Source organism: Monodelphis domestica, chromosome 1 (assembly GCF_027887165.1).
Source record: "Monodelphis domestica isolate mMonDom1 chromosome 1, mMonDom1.pri, whole genome shotgun sequence".
Taxonomy (NCBI): domain Eukaryota; kingdom Metazoa; phylum Chordata; class Mammalia; order Didelphimorphia; family Didelphidae; genus Monodelphis; species Monodelphis domestica.
This window is the reverse complement of record NC_077227.1, coordinates 192,016,039-192,033,337: the sequence shown is the minus strand read 5'-3', so window position 1 is coordinate 192,033,337 and position 17,299 is coordinate 192,016,039. Positions and strand designations below refer to the sequence as shown.

The 17,299-nt window shown below is 32.7% G+C and overlaps 2 protein-coding genes across 2 annotated transcripts in view; one reads left to right on the top strand and one right to left on the bottom strand.

Annotated features, from left to right (window-relative positions):
• Positions 1–17,299, bottom strand: part of AVEN (apoptosis and caspase activation inhibitor) — a 191,397-nt gene that overhangs the window by 132,774 nt on the left and 41,324 nt on the right. The gene's annotated exons all lie outside the window — the stretch shown is intronic.
• Positions 687–17,299, top strand: part of CHRM5 (cholinergic receptor muscarinic 5) — a 76,488-nt gene continuing 59,875 nt past the window's right edge. Inside the window, exon 1 of the mRNA XM_001370396.4 lies at positions 687–1,644. The gene's annotated coding sequence lies outside the window, so the exon portion shown is untranslated. The remainder of the gene's footprint in view (positions 1,645–17,299) is intronic.

The window sequence follows — 17,299 nt, the reverse complement described above, 5'->3', positions numbered from 1 at the left end:
TGTGAAATATTTTATTAAATATATAGAGAGAGAAGAAAAGAATTTCCATTAAGAGATATCATAAAATAAAAATTAATTTAATCTGTTAGCAAGTTTTAGTGAATCTCTAAGTCAATGTTTATACTCTTAGATTCACTTTATTTTATACATGAACAGTTCTAAATGACTATATGATTCATAATATCGTGTACATAGGCTAGGGGAAAAATCAATCTACATAAATATAAGATGTATAATGGTACTTAAGTATGAAGTGTACAGGCAGAACATATTTTAAATATACTCTCAGAATCAGCAACTCATTAAGGAGACCATTAAAATGAAAACATGTTAAAAAATGTACAGTAAAAAATTAATGACAAAAAAATTCACTCAACATGTTGCAAACCAAGTATCTTTTTTTTATAGGAAAAAAATCTATGACTAGAAAAAAAGTGTCATTATGCATTTCTTTTAAACCTAAAAATTTTTATTTTCCCAGGGGGGAAAAACACAAAAAACAAATATGATTTTCAAAAAGTAACATATGATAAAAATACATAACAAGCCAAATCTCTATGAATGGTCAATTTTAAAGTCCAAGAACAGAAATCTATCAACCAAAAATCTTGATGTAAGAAAAATAATTTTAAAGAATATTTTGAATCTTTTCTGATTCTGAACAGCTTTCATCCTCTAAATACGTCACTTGCTGCATGTCAAAACAACTCCTGTCCATTCTACCTGATCATACCCTAAAGCAGCAAGCATTTTCTTCATTCATTTCTCGATGACAAGCTGTTCAAACAGAAAGGACCTATCAAACCTAATATTATCATTTGCTCTTTTTCCCTCCTTTCAGCAGACACGGCTGTCCATCAGGAGAAGTAATTAATGGGTTTATTATGTAGGAAGCGTCATCCTGTCAGTTTGCTGCTTGGTTTGAATAGCTCATATCAGCTCGTCGTTGATGCCATGCATGTTCAGTGTCCTGAGCTATGACAAAATACTACACCCTTCAGGATTTTCACCCGATCCATTAAAAAACACTTTCATATCTGTGAATAACAGAAGCAACTAAAGGACACAGAAACGGATACCTTCATCTTCTTATTAAAAAAAAAAAGAGGCTGCTGTACTGAAAGTTAAGACAGAGAGCAAAAGAAGAGGGAGAAAAGAAGAATGCTTGATAAAATGGACAAATACACAGGATTTTTTTTTTTTAATTTTAAGGAAACAAACATTGTTGTAGAACTTTTCTGGAGTACCATAATTCATTTATAGAATCAGCTAAGAATTTCTCCTTGCTGAAGCTTTCAATGAATTTTTAATAAGTTTTGAACACTCAAATCATCTAGGGTCAAATGAACTGCTCTAATCAGATGAAGAAATTCAAAGTCTGTCTTTCAATTGCTATCATTTTATCATAACTGATTATAATAATTTATTGATCACCAATTGCTGCTTTAAAAGAATAGCTCGGAATGCACTGGAATAAAAAAAAAGATAATGAAGAAGCTGCAAAAACAAAGCACTGTGGGGAAAGAAAGAACAAAACTAATGTGCAGAAGGCATTTCAAATAGAGAAGCTTCCTACATGGTGAGACTCTCTTACTATATTCATCTCAAATTCCAGCAAAAGAGCCTCAAACAAAGAGTTTCCAGGTAAGTTTTAAATTTTTAATGTTCATTTGTATTTTGGATCAGAAAAATTATACCTGCTGGTTTGATAAATAAACCAAGACTAAAATTTCAAGAAAATCTTCCTCAAATAGTATGCAGGTTTAAGTTTAAAGAGGTAAACACTTTTGTCATTTTCTATGCTGCACACACTTATATTCTAATAGCAGAAATCTTTTCTGAAAATGTGTCCTTTTGATTACTTTTGCTGTTTACCTAGTCCCTGTTGGAAATTTTTAGTTATTTTGTCTTCAGTGGCCAAAAAATGTAAAATTAGTATTAATGTGCACAAAAGCCATAACACAGTTGCTATTTTTCAAAAGCTTTCAATTAACTTTGTTCTCAATTTTAATTCACTAAAGCAAAGAATATTTAATAAGGGTATGATTAAGATTTTTTATATCTTTGTTAATACAAGGAAGGCAAATCCTAGATTGTTTGGTGGTTTAAGTATTAACAAAAGGGTGAAATACCACTCTCACTGACATATGTAAAAAAATCTGAGGTCTACAGTTCTCATAGAATGGAAATCTTATGCACTGAAGGATAAATAGGACAATTTTATTATGAAACTAAACCAGTAGGCATTAAAGACGACTGATTAAAAAAAAATGTTTAATATGTTAATGTTTCAGAGCTCTTAGACCAAATGTTCACATCAAAAGATGCACAAAGTGATTGAGAATGTCAAAGCATCTTATGAAACACTATGAATCCTAGAAATACCCTATGAATGATTTTACAGGGCAACTTTCACATGGAATGTACTTGTATTTTGTGTTTAAAAAAAAAGATTAATGAATATAGATCAAAGTCTTTCTCAAAGGTGAAGAAAGATGAGGAAGGGATACCCTGTAGTCTTTTTCCCCAAAATTTAGCCCCATATTTTTTACAACTGAATCTATAAATCAAGTTGTTTAAAAAAAACTCTCAAATATTAACCTTTTCATAAAGAAATATTCAGAATAATCACATTTCTAAGTTATTTTTATTATTTTAAAAAACAAAAGGAGTGAGTATAAAAGCAAATCAAACATCTTAAATATAGAAACCTTATAGATAAAAAAGCAGAAATTTTTTTCATCAGTACATGTCTGAAAAGCAACCATACTTGAAATTATTAAGCAGGAGCCATTTCATTGGATTGCTTTGCTCCCTCAAATCTTAGAGAAATGAATTACAGGAGCCTTTTACTTTTCTCAACCAAAAAAACAAAAGGTTAGAAATAAACTTAAATATCACAAATAATAGTTTTGAATTCTGAGCTCTAATCAATTATGTTTTTCATTACACAAAAATCATGACCATTTAAATATGTAATTTTAAAATAATATACATTTATTTCATAGAAAAACTTTTAAAAGATCACAAAATTCCTCATTTCTATATAAACTAGCCAAAGTAGAGTTCTTTTTAACCCACATTGAAACTTAGCAGGGCACCTTCTGTAATCATCTCATTAGCTACCTTTTCTTTACCATTACATTCTATCATTGTTATCTAATTAAAAAAAAAAGTTACACATAAAGTTTGATTTGAAAATATATAAATAAAGCCATTAACAAACATTACTAATCACAACTTTAAGAGGTTTCAACTTTTCTGGGGACATGAGATTTTAAAAAACATTATCATCTATATGAATTAAATAATTAGACTTCACTGGGAGAAAAAAAATTCAGACTATGAAAACTATATCTTTTAATAACTGTCTTACCAATTTTTATGTGAATGAAAGACTCATCTTCTACCATCACTTCTGGGTGATATTTCCTCTATGACTTCTCTGGTAGTGACAATGTGTAAATAAACTGATATTACTCACTACCTATATTATTTAATCTCTATTAACTTTGCCCTGAATAAATCTCAATCTTTTCCCCCTAAACAATATTTTGCTTCCAAAAACAATTACTTATGACTCAGTAACACAACTTCCCACAAAAATTGGGCTGTGTACTTTCCTTTATCCACTCATTTTCATAAAAGAGGAAATATTTACCACACTACTTTTAGACACATTACTTCTTAATCTAAAGTAAATATCTTAAAGACTGAAAAATCATGAAAACCTTCTTCTTGGATTGTCTCAGTAATTTAGATATGTGTAATATATGCTTGCAACACAATCACAAATGATAAAATCATCTTTTAAAATAGTACATAATTTAAGCATCTGTATAGTCTTCAGGCTATCACTTAGATTTAAAAAGATAAATATCTTACATTTTTATTTCTTCATGCAAAAATTGAGTTAATATCTCATGCTTATTAATAAACACTTGTAGAGTAAAAATAATTGATAGGTTTTTATACAATGCTGTTTAATTCCAAATACCTAAAACATTGTTAATTATCTAATATAATTTTTTCAACACTAAAAAAGAACAGTACATTTGAAATGGCTTAATTACTTAAAAAGTCTGAGAAATGTTCATGTAAAAATATACTTTTCACATAAAAGATATAAGCTAATTGCTAAATGCACACGTGTTCTCTTAATTTTAGGTATTCACAGCACTATGTTAAAGACCAATAAGCCTATGCTGGATATCATGTAACATAAAATTAAATGATATAAAAATACTATTTTCTTAGCTTTTGCATCTGTGAAATATTTTAACTATAAACATTATAAAAACTAATTTTTATGAATTACAGCCATGTGGCAACAACTTTCAAAGTTTAATGCTTTAAGATATTTCAATAAGGCAATTACTTTGTCTCTTATTATGACTTTTTAAAAAAATAATAAATACAATATTTTTCCTAAAACTCCATTTCTTCTCTTGCTTATTCCTACTAAGACAAGATAAATTTTTGTCTGTGATATCAAAATCTGTGGATGGGGAAGTAGCTCTGATATCAATAGATGATTATATCTTTTCAAAGTGAAGAGGCAGTAGCAAAGATGTGAACACTATAATTTCTAGTAACATCATAGACATTAAACAGATGCATGACAGCAACTGAATTAGAGTAAGATGTTTTCATTACATTTGTCACTTTTTCATCAAAGATTAAAGAATGAAAACTACCATTTCACAGTTTATTTCACTGATAATCTGGGTGGGTGGATGGGAATAAACAGTAACATTAATTAAAGTAATACCTGATAGTAAAATAAAAGTGTTAAAAATAATACCACATGCAGAAGAAATAATGCAAAGCTAAGAAATGGGTAAAAAATATGTTCTCTTTGTGATAGAAAAAAAGTTAGTGAATTTTAGGTATCAAGAAAGTCATCAAAATGTCCACATTCAAAATCACTAAAAGAGGATTTCTACAAAAAGATAAAGGGTAACGGTAAAGTAGCACAGGGAAGTATAAAATAAGCAACCTTGAGTTGCCATACAGCATCAAAAGCCTACAACATGGGAAAGGAAGAAATAGGCTCATGAAAATCAATACACAAAATGATGGAAGGTATGTTGAACTCAGAGAAAACAAAAAAGATACAAGTTCCTTTTACACATACACACATCATATAAAATGGTACTTTTTAATGATTCTACTTGATAAACTATAACCTATACACATAGGTAAGGTCGAAAAGACCAAAACAAGACAAAAAAAACCCCACTAATGTTTTCTTCATACTGGGCATATGTGGAGTCTCTTCCTAGATAACTGACTATAGTTCCCATTTAATTAAATTGCCCTTTTCCCTTTTGCTACTTAAGTGTTAGCTTTATAGTTGACATGAAAAAACCCATACTCAAAAAAAGAGCAACTCTCTTCCTCAGAGCTTCATATTTTCAGCCACTAATTTATGTCACATTTTTTCAGGTTATATTTCAGGGAATTCTTAAAGCTTTTCTATTTTTTCTGTCCCCCTTACTTATAATTTACTCTCATGTAATATGCCAGCTGATAGTTATTGCTAGGCTGCATTCTTTGCTTATGTTTCTCCAAGAAGCATTGTAGTATTATTATTTCCCTTCAATTATAGTAAACTAGCCTCACTAGATAATTTCTTTATTTGTGATCTTATTCTACCACATAGTATTTAGTAAGAGTTATAGGTAACATTGATGAAATTGTTCAAAAATCCAGATTTCACATTAGTCACAGCTTAGGAAGTACTGCCAATTTAAAGGTCTGGAATTTAATGTAGCTTTTTTTTTTTAACCATACTATTATCCTTCTAGATAGTATGCTGGATTTCCTTTTTCTTTCTTTAAATATTTTGTGGATCATTGCACTGTTGAATAAAACATTGCCTAAGGACCAAAATTCAGTAATGGTTTCCTTGTCTATAGATCTTTGGCTTTGTGTAGATTTTCTCTGGTGCAGACTTGTATATGATTTGTGTCTTCTCTGGCTTAGTATTATTAAAAGCATTCTGATACTTCAATGAAATATCAATCATTTCTCCATCATCAACTTCACATCTCATAGCACACGGACTTCAAAAATATAATCATCAGCACATGGAAATTCCAGGATAATAATGATATTACTTGATTCATTTTTTGCAACATTATCTCCTCTAGCACAATGCTTGGCATAATACAGTAGGTACTTAATAAATGCTTGCTGAATGACTGATATGCAAAGAAGCTCTTCCATGAAGATCAGTTTGCCAAATTTAAATATGTAATTTGTCAAGATCTAGGTTCTTTTTACTCTTTATTCTTCAACATATTAGAAGAACATATACTAATAACAATGAAATGAGTATATGCTAATAACAATGAAATAATGCTTTTAGAAGACAATCCAGTCACTCCAAGCAAATTTGGGAGCTTCAGTAAAAATAACTATTGAGTATTTTGTCTAATGAGGCAAAGCCCTTCCAAAAGGAAATTAATATAGCATCATTCTCTTTTAGTTATCATTCAATAAGAGTGGTTTTGCTAAATGCTTTTATCAAGACAGTTTATCTGAAATTAGCACCATTCTTTAATCCTGACAATTAGGGTTATGAAAATTTCAGAATATCCTGAAGTTGTTTGGTACCATGGTATTGGGTACAATTTTCATAAATTCCTTATTTTGTGATTTCACCACACAGAGCAGATCCAATAGATTCCGTAATCCAATAAATCTAGTTTGGATAAGGAAGACAATGTTTAGAATATCTTTTCTAGGTCTTTATTCATCTTGGACATTGCTCTGACTGTTGATTCTAACTCATCAATGCATATCAATCTATATCCTAGGACTTCTAATGAATAAGAGTAAACTGTCTACAATATGGATAAATAGAAACATTAACTAAGGAAAAGGATCAGAGACTTAAGGAGGTCTAAGAGAAGAGTTTGATTTGAATGAAGAAATAATTTGTAGAAAAGAAAAGCAAAAAAAATTATTATAACAAACAGAACAAAATTTGGTATAAAACAGATAATCCTGAACTCCATTCAAGTAGGAATATGAGAGGGTTGGCTAGGTGGGACAGTGGATAGAGAACCAAGCTTGGAGACAGAAGTCCTGGGTTTGGATCTGAAATCAAGACACTTCCTAGTTCTATGGCCATATTAACTCCAATTGCCTTGCTCCACTGCTCTTCTGTCTCAGAACCAATACTTAGTATCAATTCTAAGATAGAAGGTAAGGCATTTTTTTAAGAAAATGAAAAATCATGTTCTAACAGTTTCACTTATAACCTAACAGCAGGCTCTATAGTTGATGTAATGTAATTATTAAATGTTAATATATAAAATGAAAACTACCACTCCAAGTATTAAAATTAACCTGGAAATATACCCAGCAAGTATCCTAAAATGAATTTTAAATGAGCACAATAGACTGATGGTGCTGTGTGTAAAATTAAAGCTCTAGAAAAGATGGAAATGCTTTTTTTAATTTAAATTTCCATTTAGGAAAAAAGATTTCACTTTGGTTAATTTGTTCTTGTACCATCCTTTTTCAGTTGTATCCAACTATTCAAGACCCCATTTGGGGTTTTCTTGGCAAAGATACTATAGCAGTTTGCCATTTCCTTCTTCAGCTCATTAAAAAAAAAAAAAGAAAACCTGAGGCAAACAAGGTTAAGTGACTTTCCCAGGGTGACAGTGTCTGAGGTCACATTTGAACACAAAGATGAGTCTTTCCTGACTTCAGGCCTGGCATTTTATCCACTACACCACCTAGCTGCCCCTTCAGTTAATACACACACACACACACACACACACACACACACACACACACACACATGCACACACGCACACACGCACTGGGACCTCATTTTACATGAACTCAACTTATGTGGGGGCAGGGAAGAAAAGGGATTCTGCCTACACAAGCCGCTTGCTCAGGGCAAAAAATGTCCTCTCTTCTAGGTACAATCACAGACTTTCATAATAATTCTGATGCAAGATTTCCTCTGTCCAATCCCACAGAAGGGGGGTTGTGACGTTTACAGTCTTGAGCGCATGATTTTCAACATTGAGTCTAAGGAATCATGACACTAAGGGGTCTTGAGAATTGAAATTACAAGCCAAATACTACTCTGAGAATTCTCATCCCACAGTGTGAAACCCCGATCCCTTTATTTGAGGATTAGATTTTTAATGTTAGAGGTAGTTTGAGTTAATCATAATTGTGATTTTGAGATAAGATAATTAGTATTATAAGTAATAATAGGATTGTGATTGTTTTAGAATAAGTAGTAAGGTTTTGAATTAAGTAAATGACTGCTTTTAACATAGGCCTCGGCCTCATAGGTCTAAGTGAAGCCTCACTGTCAGCCTCAAACTTGGAATTTGCTCTATCATGCACCCTCAGCAATTATGGCCTTGAACTTTTGACTTGGCCTTCAGGCTTTTTACTCCCCCTTTGTCTATAAAGTGACTTCTACCAATAGGAGGTATTTCTTTGTTGTTCTAACCAATGAACATTGCTTCCAGGTGCTTCTGTTTTTAGATGAGTATAACTATTGTCTTGGATTATTTTTGTAATGGTATTAAAGCTGTGATAATCCTTGGGTTTCTCACAGTGCTCTGGGTCTTCTGGTCTTGACCATGGCTCTAGCTTTGTTGTGAGACTTGGCCCTCTCAAAATAAACGTAATTTCTTTGGCTTGGAGACTTTGATTGGCATTCTTGTGAATTTACATAACATTTAATATATATACTAATAATGCAATCATATCCCCTTTTGTTTGCTGATTCTCCCCTTCCCAAGATCTTATCTTCCTTTTCTAGGAAATTTCAAAAGAGTGTTCTGTGAACAGCACCACTCCCTTCACTTCCTCATTTCAGGTCACTGTCCTACTAAGTAGGCTGAATCAGTCTTTATAGTTAATGCTAAACTTTAATTAATCACAAAGACCTTTAGTTACACTCCTTTTTAACAGCAAATGGAAAGGAAGAATATCAAAAGACATTCGACCATGTTCTCAGAATAAGTATACAGAATAGAAAACAACTAAATCCCTATTAGAAAAAAAAAATCATTTTTCATACCGAAAATAGAAATCAATCTTGAGTAGGCATATATATTTTCTCATAAGAAATGTCAGAATAAAAGTTAACATAAAACAAGTATTTATTTCAAAAAGCTCAAAACATTTTAAAGTGTTATTGATTTGCTTGATGAACCTATAAGTGGGTATTAAATGTTTAAAGCCAAGGAAGAGGATAACAGATAACTAGACAGTACAATGTCCAACATGCATTTGCTAAATCTGAATTCATAAATAGTCAACCATGGGACAAAGTCTACTAAATGAGGAATTAGGTATAGTTTCACTCCACTGAAATAATGTCTCTAATAAGCATAAAGGGGACATGAAGAGTAGAAGGAAGACCAGACATTCAAAGAAGATTGAACATGCCTTAGGATACAAAGCTAAAATGTCCAAATTCTACTTGTCTTTGAGGTTCTAGTGGTTTCCCAGAAAATAACTCTGAAAAAAGAGCTCCAAAACATCACAAAATATATATGAAAACAAATAAGATTCATATAGCTAGAGTTCCAGGATTATCAAGCAATTCAAAACAAAAGGCAAATAAAACTTCCTCCAATCTTCTGAAGTTAATTGGAAAAAAGCTGACCACCATCTAACATTTAAGCATTTAGTTTTCAATACATCCAGGCTACCCACATCAGGATTATTTAATCATAAAGCAACAATACAATTGCTGTAGTCACCATATAATTTTTAGAGCCAGTCAACAGAATGAACTCCAGTCAACAGTCAAAAAAGGACATTTTTTGACAACAGTCAAAAAAGGACATTTTTTTAGAATGGACTAGCCCAGTCATCAAAACAATATGGTACTGGCTAAGAGACAGACGGGAATCAATGGAATACATTAGGGGTAAATGACCTCAGCAAGCTAATGTTCAATAAACACAAAGCTCAGCTTTTGGGACAAGAACTCACTATTTGACCAAAACTGCTGGAAAAATTGATAAACCGTATGGGGAAAACCAGGTCTAGGTCAACATCTCCTACTCTATATTTTGAGAGCAGCATGCAATGGATGGTAAGGATACCCATTCAAAATGGGTAAATGACTTAAATATAAAGAATGAAATCATAATTAAGTGAACATAGAATAGTATACCTATCATATCTATGGGAAAGGAAGGAATTTAAAACCAAGCAAGAGATAGAGAACATTACAAAATATAAAATGAATGATTCTGAATACATCAAATTAAAAAGGTTTTGTACAAACAAAACCAATGCAACCAAAATTAGAAGGAAAGCAACAAACTAAAATGGACTAGACCAGGGGTTAGAAAACTTTCACAATTAGTATGCCTATGATCTGATTCCTTTTACTACCTGAAAAATGAAGTTTAGTATGGGAGGTGTCCAACAAAAGCTGTTCAGTAATAATTCAAATAGTAAATAAATATAGGTTATTGGATTTCATCAAGGAAGGAACATATAAGATAGCAGAGAATCACATATTTGCCATTCTCACATGACTAACTGCAAGTAGTAGAGGTAAGGAATAACTAACAACTTCATAGGGAAAACAGATTATAACCTTTATTCCACACCAGAAAATTAACACAAAAAGTAAGGAAATCTCATATTACATACTTTAGTTCAGGTTCTCATCACCTATCACCTAAATTATTGCAAATTTCCCCCTCTACCTCAAATGTCTCTTAATTTCAGCCCAATCTTCACAATGCTGCCAAAGTAATTTTACTTATGCATAAATCTGACCATATTACATGACCATAAAGAACCATTATTGTTCTCTAGAAAGAGGCTCAACACCAGTTAGCCAACTTGAACAAAATGGATATAAGTGCTCAGGAAGTCATTTTCAAGAGTACTTGTCATTCCCTTTACCCTATCAAGAAAGAGTACAGATAAACTGCACAATTGATTAATCACGTGACACAAAATGAAAACAGAGGAAAAAGGAAATTTAGCCTTCCTCTCAAGGCATTTTAGCTTAATTTAACAGATTGAATATATTTCATCTACTGTCATCAATTTATCAATATTTTTAGAGCTACTACTGAGAATATGGCACTACGGTAGGCTACAGGAGTAAACCCCTTGTGGAGCTGGGATAGAGGGGAGTCTCAGATTAGTCTCAGAGTAGACAATTTTAAAACTAGTATTTAAGATATTACAATTTAGTGCAATTATGTTATAATTAACAAGTGAGTATCGCCCAATGAATTGTAAAATTTTTATCCTAAGAGATATGAGATTCTAAAAAATTGGTCACAGCTACTTTTCTCAGCACTCAATCAGCAGAAATCATCATCACTGAAAACTAAAGCATTTGTTTACTTTGATTTTTACCTCTTTAACCTTACTGTCCCAAGAGAAGTAGAAAACAGCAATAAAGAAAGTTAGTGAATGCAATACAAAGATCTGAGTAAGAGTAAATGGAAAAAACTGCTTGTCTTGTAGAATTCACCAAGACAGGTACTTTTTCACCTGAAAGTAAGGATCTATTCTGGGAAATAAATAAGATTATAAATATAATATAATATAATAATAATAATAATAAATATAAATATAAAAATGATTAAATATAAGATTATAGATCTTGAGCTAGAAGAAATCTTATAGATCAGTAAAATAAAGATTTTTAAAATTTTCTCCAACTATTAATTTTAAATGTTCTAGTATTTTATTCTCTGAATTTCAATGAAAGGAAAACTCTAAAGGGGAAATACTCCATTTTTATATGATTTGATCATAAGAATATACTGAAGAAACATCAAATAATGTTCTGGAATGGAGGAAACCTAGCATAAAAATAAGCAACCTTGCCACTTTTATGAAATTTTGAAAGAAAGAAGAAAGGGAGAATAAGAAATGCCATTAAAAGAAAAAGAAAGGGGGTGGATAGGTGGTTTTAGTGGATTGAGAGCCAGATGGGAGATCCTGAGTTCAAATTTGGCCTCAGACATTGCTCTTCTACATTGGAGCTAATACACACTATTGATTCTAAAATGGAAGGTAAGGTTTGTTTGTTTTTTTTACTGAAAATTTTTATTTAATTAATTTAGAATATTTTTCCATGGTTACATGATTCATGTTCTTTCAGGGTTGTTTTTTTTTTTAAAGAGAGAAAGAGAAGTAACTAGAAGTTGCCTCAAAAGTAAAAAAAAACTTTTCCATATTAATTGGATATGCTTCCTAACAATCATGACCAATTGAGACAAGATATAAGCACATCAAATACATAATGCTATTCATGAAGTATTTTAAAGCCATACCAAGAAAGCAGAATTCTTACTTAGAAATTTCTCACTATATAACTAACCAGAGACACTAATTTGGTTTAATATCTTTTTGTTAATAGAATGCCTTGGAGCAGCAAGGTGGCTCAGTGGTGTGAATCTTAAAACTGCTCAGACTATACCTTAGAAGATTTGGTTAAGCTATTCCCCATTTTTAACAATGGAGGTACTTGATCAGGAATGTATTGAGAACTTTTAAAATTACTCCACCCTGCTCACACAGTGCCTTAGGGGAAGATAAGTTGCAAACTCCTGATTGAACAATGAAAAGTCCCTAGCACATACCTTATAGTAGAGCAAAAATCTTAAGTTAGGTGGTCTATTTTTAGATCTAATACAAAAGGGTGCTAAGTACCTAAAGGTTAAATTAATCACTAAAAGGTCAAGCAACTTACAAAAGGCAAGCTTAACAAAAGAGGTGTAAAGTTTTAGTCTAACCAGAGAAGGTGAGAACCAAAGAAGATGAGAACTAAGAATGGGCAGTCCTGGGAAAAAGCTTCCACTGTGATTGGTAGATGTGAAAATTTAGGGGAGGTGACATAAGAGAAAATTTCTTTAAAAGGAGAAGTCAGTTCAGTTTGGAGTTAGTTCAGTTTAGAAGCTGAATTGGAGTTGAGAGTTCAGGAGTTCAGAGGAGGGTCTCTGAACTCAGTTCAGGAGTTGAGGATTTCAGTGAAGGACTGGAGCTTGCTTGGGAAAAATCTTGTGGTGAGTGATAAAGACCAACTCTCTCTCCCTTAAGGCTTAGGCCTAGGCCATTTGGCCTAGGCCCTTTCTACTATTTCCTCTTCTCTCTCTCTCTCTCTCTCTCTCTCTCTCTCTCTCTCTCTCTCTCTCTCTCTCTCTCGCTCTCGCTCTCGCTCTCGCTCTCGCTCTCGCTCTCGCTCTCTCTCTCTCGCTCTCACTCTCTCTCTCTCTCTCTCTCTCTCTCTCTCTCTCTCTCGCTCTCGCTCTCTCTCTCGCTCTCTCTCTTCCTTTAATTCCTTCATTTGTATTAATTAAAATCTCCATAAAACCCAGCTGACTTGGGTATTTTCAGATTTGGGAATTTTCCATGGTGACCACTTATTTTTTATTTAAATCAAGACACTAAAAACTATCCTTTACAGTTTGGACGAAACCTTTACAGTTTTGGCAATTCACAGACTTGGAAACCCACAATTTCGCGGTTATAGTGGATTGAGAGCCAGGCCTAGAGTCAGAAGGTCCTGGGTTCAAATCTGGCCTCAGACATACCCTAGCTAAGTGACCCTGGGCAAGTTATTTAACCCTCAATGCCTTGACCACTCTTCTGCCTTGGAACCAATACACAGTATTGATTCCAAACTGGAAGGTAAGAGTTATTTAAAAAAAACAATTCCTTTCACATTAGTGTACTAGAACTTCTCAATGTAACAAAGCCCACTCAGTGAAAAAGTACCTCACTGAAAAAGTCCTCATTTAAAGTGACTAGATTTATTGTTATTACATTTAAGTAACAATGTTCTAGCATAGACCTACAAATGAACACTAAGGTGATTCACAACCAATGTACTCTTTTAATTTTTTTGTTATGAGCAGATGGCCTGGGTTATATATGGGAAATCTTGATGACAGGCTATTTCCTACTTGCAAAAACTCTTTTTTTAACAGTAATATTCTGCTACCAATGCTATGAAACACTATCTCAGGAAAAGTAAAAACTGCAAGTGCTCTAAAGATCAATGGAAAATGCATGGTACATGTAAGTGTGTTGTAGCATCTGGAAATAGATTTACAAATTACAAATGGTGTTAAAGACATTATAGAAAAGTAAAGATGCTGAATCAAATACCTTCGGTATTAAAAAGCTTCCAGCAACAGAACCTCTGCCACAGGCTATGGATTTGTCTTCCAAGGAACAATCACCACTTCAGGAAGGGGCAGGGGACAAGAAAGCAAATGATGATAAGACAGAGAAGGGTTAAGAACTGGGGGCAGAGGAATAAAACAGTATGGGTTAGTTTGTAAGGAGGCAAATAGTAAAGCCTAATTTCCTTAATATCTATTCTAACCCAATACCCCCAGGCATTCTGAAATGGTACTTTATGGAAACATTATGTCAGAGGCAAGAAGAAGCCTCTTATTCTTGACCCCTCAATCTATTGCTATTACCCCAAAATATGTTTATATGGTACAAAACTTTTTATTTCATAATTATAGCCAAAAGGACTAAAAATACAAATAACTGTAAGATTAACTGTATTAATGAAGTATAAGTCATAATGTATAAGTATAATGCAGAAAGAGGATGAAGCCTAAAAGAGGGAGGGGAAAGGAAGGGAATGTTTCTGAGGAGGAAAAAAAAAACAGAAATAGAAAATTGAAGAACTTGCTATCCTGCTTTTTCCTATCTGTTCCTGAAAGGGTAGCTTCATTTTTTGAACGGAAGCACAGTTATGTACTTTAGTTAAAAAAAAAAATCATGCATATAAACCTCTTCTCTCCCCAAACATTAGAGTTGATCAAAAGATATAAGATCAGTATGCATACTAGCGAAATAACTTTGTTATATGTCAACTCTCATATAATTCTCCAAAGTAAAATAAAAAGCAAGTTATAATCTACTTAAATCTATATCAAAGCATCTTTAATAAGAATTTTTTTAAAAAATAGAATTTTCTACTAATAATTAGCATCTGCTGTTGTCCCAGTATCCAGAAGCATTTTGAAAATAAGTATTCTCTTCATATTTTAACAGGTGACACAGAGGCCCAGAAAGATGATACAATATATAGAGAACATGCTGAGTTAATACTAAAATCATTAGCAATCAATAGTTCTGACTGCTACTCCTCCACACTCTAGATTGCAGCCTTGCTTTAGATAACTCTTGGAAACAAATGTTACTTAAAAGAGTGAGTGAAAAGAAGTGAAAAGGGAAAATATCAAAAACTTATTTGAAAATTATCAACCATCAATATTATGTGAAGGATTTCCATAGAGAAATTATAGCATGCAGATTGTTTAGTATACAATTTATCTCAATACTATGGAAAAATAAAAAACATTTAACGCAAACAAAAGGATTGCAAGAAAAAAAAACCCTCTGGCATTCAAAGCCCTTTATAACCTATCCTATCCTTCCATCACCACCTTGTAAAGCTTCTTACACTTTATATTCACATGTGCACACACACATGCACACACATAAAAATCTATAACTAAAATAATATAGAAAACCAGAAACATTAGTTGTCTGATTTTATGCCTGAGTCCACTTAACATATTTTTCCTACTGTACCAATAGTAATCTCTCAAGTGTTACCAATTTGGTTAAAATTTTCAATCAAGATTAGAGAGAAAAGGCAAATGGTCATTAGAAAAAGAGAAATAATAGGCCACCTTACTGACAGTGCCTCTAGGAAGAAAGAAAAAGAGAAGTGAGAGGGCAGGACACCAGTGAAGGCCAGTGGATTTCATTCAGCCAGGATAGCACCTGGTCAAGCCAACTCATCCTTTCCAGCCCAGCAAATAAGTCATCACTGGAATTCCTGAGAGGCTGAAGAGTCCATTCTACTCAGTCAATGCCCCTGGACAAAAGGCAATTCATCTCCCAAGAGAAGCCTTGCCCCTACTAGAGCACTAGCTCCAGAAAGAAAGATGTTCACAGAAGGACATCCCTCTCCTTGGAGTAATTCAGCAGCTTTACTGCTCAGACTGTTCAGATCTTTAAGTAACCTCTCTCTTCAGCCAAGTCCTAGTCTTTAGAAGCCTTTTCCTAGCCCAGTCCCTACTTGTGAAAGATCAACCCTACCACATTCAGTCTTCAGTCAACCCATCTCACATCCAAAATATTCTCTCCCCCAAGCTGAAGAGAAAAGAGGGGATAAGAGATGTGATACTCAACTGTTTTTGCCTCAAGTAAAAAAAAAAAAGATATACATATCTTATGCTTCTGTGTAATAGAGAGGGCTAGATGAAAAAGTTAATTAAAATAGCAAAGATAAAACCATAACAGAATGCCCTCAAACTCTTTAAGTATAGGTAGTGCTGTCCCTTAAAGTGACATTTGTGATTTAATTAATAAACTGCACAAGTCTGAAATTCTACTAAATTAATTTAGATCTATGGCTTATTAGAACTGGAAGGAACTTGATGGAGTGTCAAATCTAATTCCCTCATTTGACAGAAAAAGAAACCAAGTCTCAGGCAGTTAATGGCATACCCACAATTATAGCTAATAAATGGCAGAGATAGGGCTATAATCTGAGACTCCCAACCTGGTACTTTTTTCATTAGAACTCACTTCTGTTACTTCATCTATAAAATGAGGGGATTTAATTGACATTAGTGTCAAATAAAAACAGATCTCTGATAGCATATTAACTTAGAAAACCATAAATTAGCATTATCTGCATTGTACTGAATTTGTATTTCTCATGTTAAATTCTTCCCAATTAAGTTTTAATTGGTAAGTTTTGTAGACCTTATGTGGCTCATGGGTTATGATTTGACACCTCTAAACCAGAGGGCCAGAGGTACTAGGCACCACTAAAGTTCCCTTCTAGTTCTCAGTTTATGATCCCCCAATAAAATTTTATGAACTGATACAATTAAAACATAAGGTAGAATATACCTTACTTAAGTTAACCAAATAGTACATGCATACAAAGACAGAAGTAAAAAATATTATGAGATTGACTGAAATAAGTCATATTCACCATACTCTTATAAACAGTAACAACTTGCTCTGACTCATGAGCATTATATAATCTTAAAAAGATTAAAGATAAGGCAAATAAGCCTAATAAAAAGTCAGTTCTGAGAGCTCTTAGCAAACAGTAACACAGAGCTGTGATTTAATTTCCTGAAAGGAAATACAACAGATCATAAAAAGCAGTAAATTGACTAGAGAATTGGATAAACATTAATACCATGACTACTCTATCAAGAATACTCATCACAAACACCTTCAATTTTTAAGCCATATACTTCCAACA